General features: G+C 46.9%; 1 long non-coding RNA gene across 1 annotated transcript; it reads left to right on the forward strand.

The window, feature by feature from the left end:
• Positions 1–4432: 4432 nt before the first annotated feature.
• On the forward strand, positions 4433–15963 carry LOC121071425. Its single transcript, XR_005820594.1, has 3 exons — positions 4433–4722; positions 5666–5791; positions 12319–15963. It is a non-coding gene; the product is annotated as an uncharacterized LOC121071425 (long non-coding RNA).
• Positions 15964–16340: the final 377 nt, after the last annotated feature.

Genomic DNA, 16340 nt, shown 5'->3' on the forward strand with positions numbered 1-16340 from the left:
CCAAGGCTTTGTTTTTTCTCCTTGCTTGCTTTCAGGAGTGTTTTGCTGATGTACTTAGGTCATAATATTGCTATTGTAGGCATGGATGACTAATTAGCCTAGAATTAAAAGACAGAGCTTTTGTGATCAAGGTCATGGCCTCACACCAGCCCAGGCTCTATGCTGTCTGTCTTTGCCCTGGTGGGATGATCCCTTCCCTCTACCAGCTCTCACTAACACGACCCCGTATTTCATGGAGGCCAATATTATTCCTTCTCCTCATGATCCTAAAACCCAGTGGCCACCTCACAGGCCACCCTTGCAGTCTGCTTAGCATGTCCCACTGAAGCACAACAGCAGAACCTACCAAAAATGGGGGCCTTGTCTCACAACTGCCTTCTTAGCTCAGCCACAGCCACCCGCTGTGTTGTGGGGAGGGCTGTTCGCATGCCACCTGAGGTAGACACTCAGCTGGTGAAACAAGGAAGGAGAAGGATGTATGATGCCAATCCGCCCCGCAGGGTCTGTTTTCCTAATCTGCAATGTAAGACAACACCTGAGACCTGTGAATATCTGTGCCACTATTTAAGCATTGATGCCTGGGGCATCTGAGATTTGTTCGAAGGCCTGTGTTTATCCACTCTATTTACCTGGCAGCTAGAAATTACCTGCCCCTCGAAGCATGGTGTCAGGACAGTGAGGAGTCTGCAGTTCCAGGAGTGGCACTAGACTGCTGTATTTTTGACAGGGTTAGAAAGTGGAGAACAGCTGGGTAAAATCCACAGAGAAAATGTGTGAGAAGAAACTTGCAAGCTTTTCCTTGATCTTTCTGCTCCTGGACATCTTTGCCTCAAGAGCTGTTTCTCACTGCTTTGATTCCTGTCCAGAAAATGCCTCCATCATGTGTGTGCTGTCTGTGCAGCCATCCAGGCAACAGTAGCAATACCTGTCAGACGGTGGGATCCGCCAGGAAACTGGTTTTGCACGTGCAAAAGGGAACAAACTGAAGAATGTGACAAGGCTCACTGAAATGGAAACTAGCTGAAGAAGGTAAACCAGGAGGCAAGGCTAACCTGCCTGTGAACCCAGAGCTAAACAGAAGGACCCGGGCAGGATGGCAGCTTGCACCTGCACAGCCAGAACAAGCAGGGAGCTTCTGTCTTCCCTGTTGCCATCAGGTGGCTTGACATGGGCCAGACTATGGGTGTTGGGGTCTTCAGGTTCTCAGGCCGTTGCACCCTTCATCAATGCAGCGGTAGCAAAGTGCAGGAGGCAGGCAGTGCTGTGCCTGCCGTGGGTGACATGCCACCAAGGCATGAGAGATGAATGATCACCCAGGAGAGATGAATTCCCCAAGGGCTTTGCAAATGCACTTGTCCCGTTGCACTTGATAGATGTGCGTGGAAAGGTGTCCCTTCCCCAGAACAGTACTGGGGAAAAGGAGATGGAGAATCAGAGGATTTTCCTGGCTGTGAAACTGATGAGGTGGAAATCAAACGTGTGGTTCTGTGCCATCCTGCATGCCTACGCCCTCACCCAGGAGCTCTTATCAAACGGATGTTCCTCACCTTTCCCTGCAACCTCTGGAATATATTTTGCCTTTGAATTCAGTCATATAATGTATGAAACGTTTTGCTAGCACAGCCAGCTTCCCCTGATGCATCTGAGGATTTCCTGCTGGCTGAGATTGCATTTCCCTGTTTTGTTTGTTCTATATATGTGTGTGCTTTTACAGTGCAGGGTTATTTCAGGCAGAACAAGACATCTCCTCTGGAGGATGGCATTTGTGGCTGTCATTTGAGAAGACTGCTGTGAGTATTCATTAGGGCTCATAACATGCTCTAAAGCTAGACAGCATATCAGTTAATACTGCTTCTGGATCTTCCCTTCACTTTTCCACATTGGTCCCTGCCTTCCATTCACACAAAATTTGCACAAACTGCGTTTTCATCTGCTTGGCTTTATGGATGTGTACCCAATTTCCTTTCCCTTGCTGAGTTACAGCAGCTCTCCACTTAACCTGTAACCAAAATCTACCTCCTCCTTCTCCATAAGCTGGCCGAATAACAGAGGCTTTTAATTTGCTGTCTCTCCCATAAATACTCTAAAATTTTGCTTGGAAACAAACTCCTGCAATTTCCAAACATTTTCTTCAAATCCAGAAAGTCCCAACACAAATATTTCTTCTCCCACATGGAAACATGATAACATCAAATACGAGTATAAGTGATATTCCCAGCTCAGAAAATTGAATGATGTCCAATTCAACTTATCTCTTTCCTCTGCAATTTGCGGGCAAAGGAAACTGAGGGGAGCAAGGGCCTGGAGACGCTGTTTGCTCATTGTGAGGTGTGTTTGCTCACTATTAGTTGGTAGTTAATTAGCTTAGCTCTGCTTCTCCGCTCCTTCCCTGGGAACTGCTCTGCAAGGCACTGAGAAAGCTCATCTGTTCCAGTGATCCAGACATCCCTGCTAGCAAGGAACTCATCTCCTAGCAAGACTGTTCAAGTCAGGCAAAAATTACTGTGCAAACCAAATGACCTCTGGATTTGCACTGTGCGATGCATCCAGGAGTTAAAACCAGAGCACCATGCTTTGGGAGAGTGGTGCCCAAACTCAGTGCTATGGAGGGACAAGGAGCAGCGCGCTTGCTGCCGGGGCTGGCTGCTGTCCGCTGTGTCCCTGCTAGCTGGGAGCTGGCCCTACAGCACAGCAGCCCTGCCAGCTCCCCAAACCCACACTGACAGGGGCCGACCACTGTGCAGGGCCACTGCAGCACTGGGGCAGGGAGTGGGAGATACGCTGCTGGTTGTCCACTTCCAGCAGTTCATCTGCGATGGTTTCTCCTTCCAAATCTGCCCCCAAAAAAGCACGCTGCTGATGGCAGGATATTAGTTCTGTGGATAGCCACATTATGCATTGACCATATGTGTGGTGTGAAGCCACCTGCTCTCTCTCTCTCTGGGAATGAAATCATTAAAATAAGGGGCGGAGGGAGAGGAACAGTGTATTTCCTGCAAAGATAACATCACCTCCCTTTTAAGTTGCGGCCTGATAAGCTGCAGAACAGCAGGCACCCGCTCCCTTGGGGCTGCCTTGGGGCCGTGCCTCCTGAGAGCATGGGCAGGGGGTCCCCTGCTCCTCGCCCTGCTCCGGGATGAGGTCTCCCCTTCAGGGACACAGCCCAGTCTTGGCTGCTCTCTCTGTCACTTCTCCGATCCTCCTTACCCCACAAAGGGTGCACGGTAGCACTTAGGTACTTTCTTCTCAGTTCCCAACCACGTGTGGTTTGGGGGCTGCTGGAGACGTGCAAGCCTGCAGGCACCTCTATACCACTACCCTGCAGCATGGCACAGCCCCAGCCCACTGTCACCACTGTCCCCTTCCCATGCCCACTGCCACCGCCACAAAGCCTCCCTGATGTGAGCCAGAGCCCTGTGGCTGGGTTGGCTCGCTTGGGAACTGACTGGTGAGAAAAGGCGGTGTCCTCAGTGGGTTTTTCCATTGTCAGCCGAAGTGGAAAATATTTAAAATGCAAAGAAAACCCCAAACCGCAAGGCAGACTGAAAGGAAACAACATGGCCAGCAGGGTAAGTTTTTTTTAGAAGTTGAAAACTGCACAAATATAAGAAGGCTGCACTCTAATATGTACGTTTTTTTTTCAGTCCAAGCTGGTTGCATCAGCTGATAAGTCCTCGGATGTGACTTGTCATATTTGCCTGCCTTTTCCTTCATGCTGGACAGGGCCACGTCCAAATGCTAATGCCATGTGTCAGATCTCCTCTGGCATGAAGAAAAAAACAAAACATATTGATCTTGGTTTTGGTGGGCTCGTACCTCATGTGTAGCTGGAAGTGGCCAGTAACTTCCCTGTTACATCTCCCCTCGGTGCAACCAGAAGAGCACTGACAGAAAGCCAGCAGGAAGCACCCTGAAGGGTAAATCCATTTCCTCAACCAAAGTCTTCTGCCAAGAACATCGTGACATGGCTTGTCATGGGACATTTGCCCACTTTACCCGGATGCATCTACCTGTCACTATTCTGACCTTAAGATTTTGCTTACTGATTCCCTCATGACTAGAGATTTCGACCTATTTCTGGTAGAAAGCACTGTGTAGGTAGACAGTGCTGTTTTAACAGATCCCTTGTCTAATCAGACACAAACAATGTTGTAGCAATAGCAGCAGCAATCCTGGACCTGGCTTCGGACCAGAAACATTAAAGCCCTTTGATGCCCATGGTTCGGCAGTCAGGACGGAGAATAGTTGCTTGTGTACAAAGCAGCAGAAAGGGTCAGGGGCCATGGCTCATTGCAGCAGCAGGGAAGTCCCTGGGGAGAACTGCTTGCCCTGGTCTTCTCCCCACCTGCAACTTTCTGGCCCAGGCACTGATGCTGTCAACTCAGCTTAAGTTCAAAAAAATCCTCTCTACTTCCTTCCACGGCAGGCCATGTGCTACAGGCTGCCAGGCAGAAAATAACTGCACAGGCCTTTAAAGCAGGCTGGGCAGGGTGGAGGAGAGGAAGGGTAACAGTCCATTGAGGTGACAGAGACTTCCTGGGTGCCTGTTTCCTGTAAAGAGGTCTTGGAGTGAGTGAGAGGCCAAAAGGAGCTGGAGGAACAAAGAGACAAGCCAGTCGACATGTGGACCTTAAAATCTGGAAGCACAGTGCAAACTGCAGGTTTTTCACTCACCGCGATCTCCCAGTCTGTGTCTGTAACACATAAGGGCAACTTTACTTGGTAAGTGTTTTTCTTCTTCTATACTGGTAAAGATACAGAAGCCCACGGGCTGTGGACCATTTGATCCAGATGTCCTCTAGGTTCCTGGGAGAGGCCTGATAGTTCCTGTATGGAGCAACGATAGCTTGTTTTTCTTCAAGTGTATGAAGTCATGAACTCAAATTTGAGAGTTTCTCCCAGATGAAAAGTTCCCTCAGAAGGGCAAATGGTGACAAACACACTTGTTCCCAGCCTGGTAAATTGGGCAGGCCCAGCCTGGGGTGTGATCTGGGAGTGAACAGATGAATGAATGAACAAACATACGTCAAAGCAGGGTGTGCAAGGCACCTGGTTGGCAGGGCATGAATTGCGGCTGCAAGGTTCCTGTGGGATAAATTTCCCAGGTGAAGATATGAATATGAATGAATGAATCCCTAAAGGCTTCCATGGAGAAAGATGAATGTGACCTTGCTGGCAGAAATGGCGAAGTGTACTGACTGCCACTCTGGAGTCTTCTCTTCTTGTGCTCCCAGCTGTGTGAAGCACAGACTGCTGGAAAGCTGTCAAGACCATTCTCCCAGAGCCTCTTTCAGACTCAGAAAGCTTGAAATAAAGATGATAAGATCTACTCTCTGCACTGTCAAGGATCAAAGTCTATCATGTTCCAACAAGCTTCTCTAAATCTTCATAGATCTGTGGTATCAAAGGTGCTTGTCTAAACGAACTTCTGAGCTGCGCGTAGTGCTACCCGACACCTGGTGGGCAGAAAGGGAGGAAATGCGTATCATTTTGAATTCTGGTTCTAATTTACATGATGTTTTATAAGTGAGCAAAACTCATTTTCTCCAAGGATATTATTAGATCTGGGAAATACAGATGACAATTTAAGGGAGTGGGAAAATCAAATTGGTGCGTTAGAGGCAAGCTAGAGAGGTTTTGATGAACCGATGTCTTTATCTCGTAGGGCAGAGATGGGGCATGTAACTGCATAAACCACTAACCTGATCTTCTGGGCAGATGCTTCCTTCTAAGATGGCTTGGAGATATTACCACTCCTTCAAGACAAGTGTTTTTCAGCCCAACAGAGGTGGTACGTACAACGGATTTTTAGCTAAAGTATGCTGCCTAGAGCTAAGTGCCTGCAGTTTTGTCCTTTCCCGCCTGTTTCACAAATAGCTTACAAGTATAGTCATTCATTAAATACATAGCTTCCCCTCTACAGCACTGCAGTCTGCTCCTGCTGTAATGTATTACATACTACAGTGGTGAGTGTACTGAAATGGTAAGTCCCTGTGGCCCACATACAATTCCTTCCGCTACAGCAAGTGACAGTGACAGGTTGTTTAAGATCCATCAGCCACACTATATTTAGCATTTTTTGGATCGAGATTTGTCATGGAAGAACAAATTGTGTCGTTCACTAGAATAATCTCTCCCGCAAGGAGACACTTTGAACAATGGAAATACAATGAGTGCTATAATTACATAAACCGCAAACAATCAAATCACATCATATCGTTAGCTAAAACAATTTGTGCTAAATGACAAAGACTTAGGTACAGGTGCATATACCTAAGCATCTACTGAGAATATCTTTTCCAAAGCTGATGTTTTTGCTTCCTGCCACAGACACTTTGCGCCTTTTTTTGTTTCTTTGAAACCAGCACCAGCCCTAAACTAACCCCCACAAGGACTGTGCAGGGTAAAGACCAACACAAGCTAATTGCATGGAGATTTACCCATCTTCTTGGTAGGATTTTGCTGACTGCTGGGAATTTGGAGTGGACAAATTTTTATTTGGAGACAGTTACATAATTTCAATTGAACTGTAAATCAATTAAAATATAATTTCAAGTAGAAATTAAATTATAATTTCAGTTAAAATATAATTTCAATACATGCCATCTCCACACCCTGACTCTGTATTTTAGCATTATCTCCAGCTCCAGCATGTTTTTTTTTAGGAACTTTTATTCCAGACAGCCCCAAACATTTGTCACTTTGTCTCTATCAGGCATAGGGATATCCTTTGCCTTCGCATACATGTTTGTTTCCTGAGAAGGCTGAAAAATTCTAAGAAACAAGCAACAGAAGTTTCAGTTTATTTAGAGATTCTAAATTTTATGCTACCCATCTGTTTGCTAGGGAGCAGCAGGTTTCAGGGGCTATTTAGAGCCTGCAAGGAGGTAAAATTTGCTGAGGTCTACCCACCTGGGACAGGTGTTATTTTTACCTGAAAATGGCAAAACTCTGTCAGGCAGAGTACCACCAGCAGAGCAGAAGGGCTACGTGGTCCCCTTGGCAGGACCAGGGGCTGCAGCAAGTCCCAAAGGAAGGAATATGCTCAGCAGAAAGCCTGCTGGAAAATGCTCAGGGGATATTTCGTGCTGCACAACCAGAGCTTTAGGATAAGGCAAGGAAGTGGAAAAAAAAACTCGGCACAGGAATAGGATTCAGTTTTTGGAAGAAAAGACTTTATTCTGAGGCCTTTTGCGTTGGAGTGAGTAACTGAGTGAGGAGCAGAAGTGCCTTGCAGTGAGACCTGAGTCAGAGGAGCTTGTCTCTAAAAATACCAACTATTTCATTAGGCCTTGCATTGCAATAAAGCCAATGTGATTTTTCACTTAATGCTAGTCTATTGCTGCGAGTGGTTTGGGAGACTGGCAAAGCATCATCTTGCCTTTCTGCTGGGAGCGACAGGCTCAAACAGGGCTAACGCTGCACGCCCAGTGCGAGGCCAGCAATACCCAGCAGCCTGCAGGCTGTTCTGCTGTCAGCGAGACTGGCTTCAGAGGCTGAAATATAGCAGAAAATATGGATTTGGTAGAGCCCTCTCCCTACAGGGAGTAAGCACCTTCTGATACAAGCTGGCCAGGGAAAGACAGCTTAGATCATCGGGTCTCTCCCTGCAATTTTAAGAGTAAATATATTTCCATGCCTGGTTTAATAAGTTTTAAGGCTTAGAAAAAGTTTTTTTGTTTATTTGTTTGTTTGTCCACCCCCCCCCTTCCCCCCCCAGAACTTTTTATTTATTTATTTATTCATTTATTTATTTATTTTTCACATTCAATGAGAAAAAAATTGAACCAGCCCAGGCTTGGTGCCCAGAACTGCTTCTGTGCACCATCAGACTCTTTTGGTATGAGGATGCTAGGGTTTCTAGCCTGATGGCGTCCTCCAGCCAAAATAGAAGAGTTCACGCTGGCCCTACCCCTACACCTGCAACTGATGCAGGGACAAGTCGGGAAACACAATTTTGTTGTCTTTCCTCAGAAGATATAGGACCTGAACAAGGATCTGGGGGACATGGATCTGATTTCCTGCTCCACCACAAGCTTCCTAGGAGACACTGGGTAAATCCTGCAGCTTCCCTGCAGCCTGTCTGCCATCTGTGAAACAGTGCTTTTGTACCTTAAAGAGATGTGAGGGCAACTATGAAAGAGGTCAAAAGCATGGCCTCTATGATGCTGCTATAATGAGGGACACAACAATACATACAATAGAGTGTTCATTAATCATAATTGCTTGATGCTGTAATGGGAAAAAGCGTGTTTCAGGAAAGATAAAAATATCTAAGGACAGCTAACTCAGATACACATAAGCAAGGGATGGAACAGATAGAAAGAGTTGGAGATTTACAAAGAATAGTGATATAGGAGAGAAAAACAATGGAAACAGGCAGGGATGAAAGCACTGTCTTTACTGATGTGATACCATCCTGCAGCTTCATGCTCCCCAGATGCATAAACCCCACAGTAAGGTCATCTTCAAGCATCTCTGGATTGTAAAGTAAGCAGTTTCCAGTACACAGGATGATCAAGTATTTCTGCATTTATGATCTGCTTTCTAGGACCCCAGGGTACTCTCTGGGCTTGCTTCCCCCTTAGAGTATCTCTGGGGTTTGAATGCATCTTTTAATCTTATATGCAAAGATAACAGCTGCTTTTCCCAGGCTTTCTTCCTCTCCTTTGTGTATGTGAAATTATCTTTCTCCCTGAAGAATTGCAACGAGGAAGAAAATGGCAAATTTAGGCTCCTTTCATTTTTTTTAACCCCTACATAAAAACAGCTTCCATCACTCCTGCCACACTGTCATGTTTCCTCTTAATGTGCATCCTTGGAGACATGTCTGTCCTTTTGGTAGGGAGACAGGGCCACAAACAGGAAAGGCATCCTAGCAATGACCTTTAGATAGAGTAGATTTATTTGCATGAGTGTATCACCAAGTACATATGATGTGTAAGATATATATGTGTGAGCAAAACACCAGTGGTGAAGAGGACTTTCTCTTAAGTTCTCAAAACTACTTAAAGCACCTTCTGCTTTGAGGAAAAAACTTCAAAGACATGGAGGAGGTCCCGCCCTCTCTCACAAGAGCACTGTGAAATGCCTGTGTTAGTGCAACAAAGCAGCATGTGTCCCTGCGGTGCAAGCAGCTCTAGTCAGGATCCAGCTGCTGGCCACCAAATGGTTCTTCCTTGGGCTCAGACACGGGGCTCTGATGTAATTAATTTATTGCTGCTGTTCATCCTGGGCTGATTTTGAAGGAACCCTCTCTAGATAAAAAAGCTTTTGTGGGTGTCTCCACTGCTACTGATTAATAGCAAGCCAGGAAATACACTGGGGTGAGCAGAGCTCAATACCACTTTAATGTTGTGTAAAGAAGCAAATCTACAAGGGACAGGGCTGGCAGGAAACCTAAGGCTTCCCAATATGCAAGTCTGTTTTGCCATCTCCTGCCATCTGGCCAACTTTTTAGCTTTTTCTGTGGTCACAGATATCCCAGTCCAGAATACTCTTTCTTGTCAATCTCTACATTTTGCTTTTAACTCAGTATTGAGTATTCTGTTTGTTACCAGCAAAGTCTCTGCAGGATGGGTTACTTCACTTAGAAAATCTTCTGGGAGACAAAGATGAGAATTATTTTTTGTGGTATCCGAACTGGTGCGACTTGTACTTTAATCATGAGAAAACAAACCAGTGCTGATGGACAGGAAACCAATGGCTGAAACTGAAATGCTGCTGACTGGGCAGGCTCCCAGATCCCCCAGGTATGAGTCCTCTCCTACTTTGCTCAGCATGAGCCCAGGGCATAGCTGTGAGCTATACTGCTTCATACAGACTCAGACCCAACAGGGGAATCATCAAGCAAAAGAACACAAGTATCTAGAGACTGTTAGTGCTCATCACTTTAAAATACCATGTCTGAGGAAGGTAGTGAGTTTTTTTATTATTATTATTTTTCCTGTCTAAATGCCAAACCTGTTTAAAGGTTAATTCCAATTTTTTTTATCAATCCCCATCAAAAATCCCTTGACAGAGGACAGAAGGCCACCAACAACTTGAAGAGCACCTTTCCCCTCTTGTCCCTTCTCCACGCTGTGCTCACCAGACCACCAGGACATCCCCAGCAGGGACCTGGGAAGTAGTCAATGAGGTGACTTCGATGGGGGGCTTTCAGCTGGAAGCTGCTGAAAACCAGTGATCACCCTACTCAAACTCATATATTTGGGTTTCTTTTTTTTTTTTTTTTCACCTCTCAGTAACACAAGAGAGAGGGTGATGATATAAAAAATGAATAAGAAAACTAGGTGTGACCAAAGTATCCCAAATAATTCTGTAAGAACATGCCAGAATGGGATGGAAGCTGTCAAAAATTAGTGAAGGAAATGAATATTTGTCCTCTGGGAAGGTTCTGCCTGGACAAGGACGGCATACAGCATGTCTGTGTCCGGTGCATGGGCTGGCAGCTGACCACCCATTCTCACCTCTTTGGCATTCACCCACCTCTCTGAGGTACACCTGAGGTACCCTTGTCAGTTCCCCAGGCACCTGGTTTATTGTTCAGTAGCTGAAGCTGACCTCCTGAACGGGCTATTTGGAGGAAAGCTTGCTTCACAAATCCGCCGTGCAGGCAAACGAGAGCAGAGGATGCTGAAACCACCACACTGCCTGGTGACACCAAGCGGTGCTGCCGCAGCAGGAAATTATAGACCCTGTCACTTACTCAGATTTTTAAAAGGATTAAATTATTTTTTTTGTATGGATGGGATTTGCATGTGAAATGATACTCATTAGGAAATAATTATGAGATAAGGCCATCATTGTGCTTCCCGGCAAGGCTGCTTTCCATCTGCATCAGGAAGAAATCAATGCCTTCCCTCTCCTGGAAACACTCTTTGCTGGCAGGTTCATGATTTCGCTACCGGGCACTGTGTCAGGGCAGGGGGATGATCCAGCAGGACCCTTGACCTGTCCTGAAACGGGGTAAGACACATCTGTGAGGGACTCTGCATCTGTCCAGCTCGGCTGTGGCCTAATGCGGGTGCCTCGCCTGCGGCTTTCGCCTCCCTGGGAGATCCTGAGCAATGCTGGGTGCTCGCAGGCTGTCGGCCTGAGTGTTTCTCCCCAGAAGCTCTCCCTACCCACTCTGCCAAGGGTTTCATGGATCTCCTCCCATGGGCTGTGCATCAGCGGGGCCTGCAGAGAGGGACAACGGGGATGCAGGGAGCCCATGTGTGCTGTGAGCCGTCCTGGAGGCAGGAATAAGCCAGGAATGCCCAGCCTGGTAGAGCCTGGTGTCTCTCCAGGTGAAGTTGTTTTGCTCTGTCTCATCGTGAGAGCCTTGTGCCACTTGAATTTGTTCTTTCAGCACAAAACACCTGAACCCCCTCAATTTTTCCAGCAAGAGGAATAAAAAGGAAAGAGAGAGAAAAGAATGGCCCTGTGAGTACATTTAGAGGTGGAAAAGACCTTCTCTATGAGAAACAGGCATCAAAACACTATGAAACCTAGTGCTAAGAGCACTAGAGTAATGCTACCTTGGTTGCACGCTGAGCTCCTGCAGAGATTTTAGGAGAGGGCTTTAAAGAAAACAAACAAACCTTATTGTGTCTCAGCCGAAATGTAACAACAACTCTAAAAGACCAGAAGAAATTATTCCAATCTAGCTTGTTCCCTGAAAATCCAGAAGATTTGGAGATTTTTTCCTGCAAATACTTGGAGGCAAATGAATGTTTTCCCCAGAGTTACTGAGTTTCACATAAGACATAGACTGGCAAGATATATATTTCTATGTGTAGAGGAAATCTGTGCAAGACAAGCTAACGTACATGTGCACCTCCTCTCCACGTGCAGAGAAGCTCTGGGTGGCAGCCAGCTGCCTGGTTGGCTCCCTGTCCCATCGCAGCAGCTCCCGGCCCTGTGGCATCTGAAAGAGCTTGCAAAGGTCTGTGTGGGCTTGTCTGCAGGTGTCCCAGAGAAAATCCATACAAACAGTATAGAAAGGAAGATAGAAAGGAGAGATGCAACCTCCTCCAGGAGCACTGGCATGAAATCCATGTGAGGGGAGTACCACCACGGTACCACCTGCCCCAGGGCAGGGTTAGCGCCAGGGTCTGCTTCCCATCAGCCTGCTTTGCAAATGATAGGGAAAAAAAATGAAAATAATGTCCTGTTCAACAACACTATGAATGGCATTACTAGCAGTGCACAGTTCTCAGGAAAGGGCAGAGACAAGGAGGGGCTGCAAGCTCCTTCGCTTTCCTCTGGCAGAAGTGATTTGTACCTCTTCAGCAAGGTGCAATTTAGGTGTAAAATGTTTCCTCTCTCTTTCAGGTGGTAATGCAAGGAGTGAAGTGATATGGAATTTGGCCCGGAGAATTCATTCAGTAATAAATAATGGATCACTTTTCATTTGAAGTAGACACATTACCATGACAATGCAGCGACAGAGACAGGGGTGTAGGAGAAGCCTGCCAATGCAGGGATGATCTGTCTCTCTGGAGGAGAGCAAGTCAGAGCACAGGGATGTGCAGTGAACATGAAACCCTGCTACCCGAGGGTCGGGACCACTCTCAGCATCCTTCAGGTGCCAGCAGCCCCCTTCCTCTCCTTGTCACCCCCTTTAGATGAGCCTCACCTGCATGTGGTGATCTCCTGATGTCCACCAAGGAGTGCTTGCAGGCAGCAGGTCGGTCACCAAGTGTACCATACCTGCTGGGAGACATGCAGAGCGAGGCCAGAAAAAAACTGGGATGCCCTGTAATGAGAAGAAAGGACTTTGGGGAGAACTTATGTCCCAGGAGGGAACTAACGTGAAGTGGTGGGGACAAGTTGCACGTATTTGAGACTTCGCTGTGGATGGGAACCTGCAAACAAACAGTCTGAGGAGAAGTAAAACAGTTAGGATGTCTCCGAGAGAAAGGCAGATCACAACTTGGCACAAAGCTGCCTTTGTTGGCAGTGCATAATTGATGTGAAATAAATTACAAGCCAAAAAAAAAGAAATCAGCCTGTTCTTCGGGGCACTGCCTCTAATGGGGGTTGAACACTTTCTATTTCTGGCTGAATTATTCTGATGTGTGAAGCGTGACAGATTGAATTGCTGCCCAGCATCTTATTAGGTTTATTTACTAAAAGGCAAAAAGCACAGGAAGACAAGATAATCATACCCGATTTCTGCCTCTCCTCCCCACTGTCACCCTCACCCAAGAGTGCAGCAGCACACTGCTAATTTTATTAGGGATCCCTGAGAAACACAGGTGGCAATCAGAGGCAGGGACCCTCGACTGTCAGGACGTGTCACCACAGCATCACTGACAGATGCCCTGCTGCTGTCCCAGAGGTCGGGTGGCAAAGATGCTCTTGGTGGGACGCAGCTTGTACCCCATGGGGTGAGGCAGAAGCAGAGCCAGGATGCCAATGCTCTGTCCCGCTCACTGAAGCCCACATAGTCACCATGGGGGAGTCAGAGAATAGGGAGAGGGCTGGGAGATGGGCAGCTTCTCCCATTTTTCATGTCTTTGAGGGCAAATTCAGACTAAATCCCTTCTAGTGGGAGGCTGTTCCGCTCTGTACCCAGACTTCCCCATTCAGAGAGTCCCCAGGTGCTTCAGATGCTGTCCTCACAGCCACATTCCATGGATAAAATTACATCTGTATGTGAACCTAGAGCTCCCAAAATGAGGATATATGCTTATTAAAAACATATTTATTACTTCAAAGAAGTCCTCAAGCAGCATTATTATTAGCTGGTAATATTGCTGTTTGCTCCCCATTGCCTGTAGTGCTCTTTCAGAAGTCTGAAAAGAACATTTCTTTCCCTGCCAATTTTCTCTTCTGGCTTCGCTACACACTTAATGGTTAGTAGCAGTGCTGTTCACAACTGTTATTTCTGAGGAATTCGGGGCTGTGACAGGAACAGTGTATGTACAAGCTCTCAGGCGATGCTTTTGCAGAGTTTCGTTCCATTTCGTACCTAGATGAGGCCCTCAGCCTGCAAAGAAGGAAAGATGTTCTCCTGACCCCGAACAGAGTCCATCCCCATGCCAGCAGGAAGGTACCCGAGGACAGCTCCTGGCAAGGCACCCACCCCACCCATGCTTTAATCCACAGATGAATTGCACAGGACCTGCTATGTGTGTGCGGCCTGCCCTCAGAGTGCCCTGCCCAGCAGAGATGGGGCAGGAAGCAGAGACCACACGTCCTCACAGCACCAGGCAGAGAGAAGGAAAAGGGCAGGCAAAACTCTGGCCCCAAGGAAAAATTGAGGACCCTTTCTTTAAAATATCAAACAATGTATGAGCATGTTTTATCTCCACTCCAGACTTGCACCCCTGTGCTGTTTGGAAAAGATTCCCCGTCTTATGTAGCTAATGCAATTCTGTCTGTAAGCATGAGCTTGTCTCAGGGAGACAAATGCGTTACCAGCATAACCGAGTTTTCTGCAGCACTCTGGCTCATGGGCTCAGATCCGTCATTTCATTCAAAATATGCCGGGTACAGGATTTAAGTGAGTGTGCTTTTGGGCGAAGGTTAAAGAACAAAGCTGGAGTTTTCCTCCAGCTGTCCTTCAGACCCTGATCCTGGAGCAGACGTTGGATCTCAGGTTGCACTCGGTCTCTTCTATACCAAAACAAATGTAATTAAAAACATTGGCCATGCGATGAACCAGAAAGAGCAAACGTCTTAACTCTGGTTTGCCCATACCTGAGATAAATGTTGTAACCACTGGGCTTTTGGATATTTCTGCAGGATTTATAACTCCTAGCTGTGCACTATGTGTTTGGAGGAGGGGCTGGTGTTATGTTTTTTCTTTCTTTATCTTTTTTTTTTTTCCATCTTTAAACAGCTCTATGTTTGATCCCATGTGAAACAAATAGATTGAAAAATGACATTTTTTTTTTTTGTGAAAAGGCAGGTCTAGTGGGTAAATTAGATTTCTTCACTATTAAGTTACAGGGAAAAAATAAAAAACAAAAACAGAAGAATGAATCAAAAGAAAGGCTAAGTGACCAGTGCAAGGCAGTGATGCTGTTAAAAGAAAAGACAGCCCATTTATATTGGTGGCTTCGGGAAGTTTGGTGACTTTCATTCGCCTAAAAGGTAGGAACCTAACTTTAGGTGCCCATGTTCAAGCATTTTGCCCAGTGTGCTTTGGGAATAGTCCCAGTTCTTTCAGAAGCCATGCCACCCCAATGTTATCTCTGACCCTCTGAGGCCAGTATAGGTTGGATGGGACCTCTGGAGATCACCCAGAGCTTAGGTCAGGTTTCTGGGCCTTTGTCCAGCCAAGCTGTGAGCATTTCCAAGGATGAAGATCTCATGACCGTGTCAACTGGGCAGCCTGATGCAGTGCTCCACTATTTGCCATTCCCTTTATGAAAAGACCACGACAAACAGAAGCTGTCCATCTATCAGAGAAATTCAGCTCTCATGCTATAAATGTAAGTCCTGTGGCTAGGACCCAGCCACCGCTCCCTCCCCTCAGTTCCAGGAGCCTGCTCTCCCAGGAGACTGCCCTTTAAACACCACCGCCATGGCAATATCTCAGGCAGGTACAGGGGAGGATGTCCCAGATTTTAGCAACATATTGAGACGTGCATGGGATGGACTGGTTTTGTGTGATTTTGTCCCACCCCCGCTCACCTCTGGGGCTGATGGCAGCTGATTCAGGAGCAGGGGTGGTTAGGGTCCCACTGCCAGGGGGCCTGACGCTGGGCAGGGACGGTGTGACATTTGCCCATGGCCCATTCCCTCAGCAGTTTTCTGGTTGTTTAAAGTTCCCTGTGGCACTTCCAGCATTTAGATGAAAGAATTTAGCTGCAGGATGGGTTTAGTGCCCATCACCACAGTATGTTTAGCACAATGCAGGAAGACATAAACAAGTGCTGTTTAAAATACTCTGCTGTCCTGGGTGGTCTTCATCTTTCCAGACAGAAGTGTGGTGGTTTTACTCGGGTGGGTGGCTGAGCTCCACCACAACCGCTCTCTCACTCCCTCTCCTCAAAGAGGAATGGGGAGAAAATACGATGAAAAGGGCTCAAGGGTTGAGATAAGGACGAGGAGATCGCACAGTAATTATTGTGACGGGCAAAACAGACTCAGCATAGGGAGATAGTAAGATTTATTACCTATTACTAACAAGCTAGAGAAGTGAGAAACAAAGGGACGAAACCAAAAGCACCTCCCTCCCCATCCACCCTCTTCCACCTCCTCCCCCCCGAGCGGCACAGGGGAACGGGGGAATGGGGGTTATGGTCAGTCTATAGCGCTTCTTCGCCACCGCTCCTTCCTGGTCACTCTCGTCCCCTGTGCTGTGGGGTCCCTCCCACGGAATGCAGTCCTTGATGAACTGA

This window comes from Cygnus olor, chromosome 5 (genome assembly GCF_009769625.2).
Source record: "Cygnus olor isolate bCygOlo1 chromosome 5, bCygOlo1.pri.v2, whole genome shotgun sequence".
Taxonomy (NCBI): Eukaryota; Metazoa; Chordata; class Aves; order Anseriformes; family Anatidae; genus Cygnus; species Cygnus olor.